This window comes from Octopus bimaculoides, chromosome 5, assembly GCF_001194135.2.
Source record: "Octopus bimaculoides isolate UCB-OBI-ISO-001 chromosome 5, ASM119413v2, whole genome shotgun sequence".
NCBI classification, from domain to species: domain Eukaryota; kingdom Metazoa; phylum Mollusca; class Cephalopoda; order Octopoda; family Octopodidae; genus Octopus; species Octopus bimaculoides.
Window position 1 is genome coordinate 14,914,268 of NC_068985.1, and position 1,257 is coordinate 14,915,524.

The 1,257-nt window shown below is 30.4% G+C and overlaps 1 protein-coding gene across 1 annotated transcript in view; it reads right to left on the minus strand.

Annotated features, from left to right (window-relative positions):
- The window catches only part of LOC106880591 (transcription factor RFX4-like), an 85,915-nt gene that overhangs the window by 8,386 nt on the left and 76,272 nt on the right, over positions 1-1,257 (minus strand). The gene's annotated exons all lie outside the window — the stretch shown is intronic.

The window sequence follows — 1,257 nt, forward strand, 5'->3', positions numbered from 1 at the left end:
TAAAACCCGAACCCTAACCCTAAAACCATAAAGCTAAAACCAGTACAAACGCACGGACGATGTCATAAATAACAGTACCGCCGATAGTTGTTGTTGACAAACAACAGCACTAATTTTATTCAAGGAAAAAGATCCCATGACACCGTTAGAACATGTAGTTTACATTCCACAGCAGTAATTGTTTTCACCTCAATAGACGTCAGTGATTGGTTGAAATTATCGAAATACGACAAATTTTACATGAAATAACTTCGAATACAAATTTTTTTATCTATTCTATAACACAAAATATACAAGTATACGAAGTTTGAAAGTGTTTCGGTACCAAAAACACTACATAAAACATAAATGAAAAGTGGTTCCCATCAATTCAGAAAGATCCCAAAAGTGTTATATCGTCGCAATCTACCGAAGTCTTAACGAAAGACTGGTTAAGTAAATATACAAAAATATATTGAAGCGCAAAATAGAAAATTACAAAACGATTGAATATTTCTATCACGCCATAATAAATGATATAGTTAAATGCATATATCGTACTGAATATGTTGAGCAGAAAATAATTTTTGATCTATTAAAATAATTTTCAATTAAAATAATTCTTAATCTATTGAAATTAAATTATAAACGTAATGAGAAACAGATTCAGTAACATTTATGAGAATTAATCTGAATGTAGAACAAGGGAGAGAACCTGATAAATTTCAATAGATCAAAAATTCAATGATGATAAGTGGATATAAACCATATGTAATGGACAGAACATTTAAACTATTTGGCAAATTTCAGTGAGCCTCGTTTCAACCAATGAAGTTCAATAAATCAAAAATAAGTCCGAAATTATCTCCGGTAATTATCGAAAATAAATAAATACATAAAAACTACTTTTCTCTCACAGCATGTTTGTCAAACATTATTTTAAGTGTTTAATGTTCCATGCTCTAAATATGCTTTCACCTTCATAACTACTATTCATTATGCAAATAACATCTCAGAATTCTGAAATAATTAAAATTAAGTATCAAATACGATCATTTTTCCAACAGATTTTTTCCGCAACCGATCGATGGATTATTGCAATTGAATTCGATGTGGGGAGATCTAAAGTTTTATTTTCATGCATTTACTAAGGCTTTCAAAATAAATGTAAAGTCATATTTTTCCATTCAAAAATAGAGACCTGTTCACGTATTTGGTTTGCTAAGAAATTAACCCTCTTCGACATTACTCCTCCCTCCCTCCCTCCCTCCCACTACC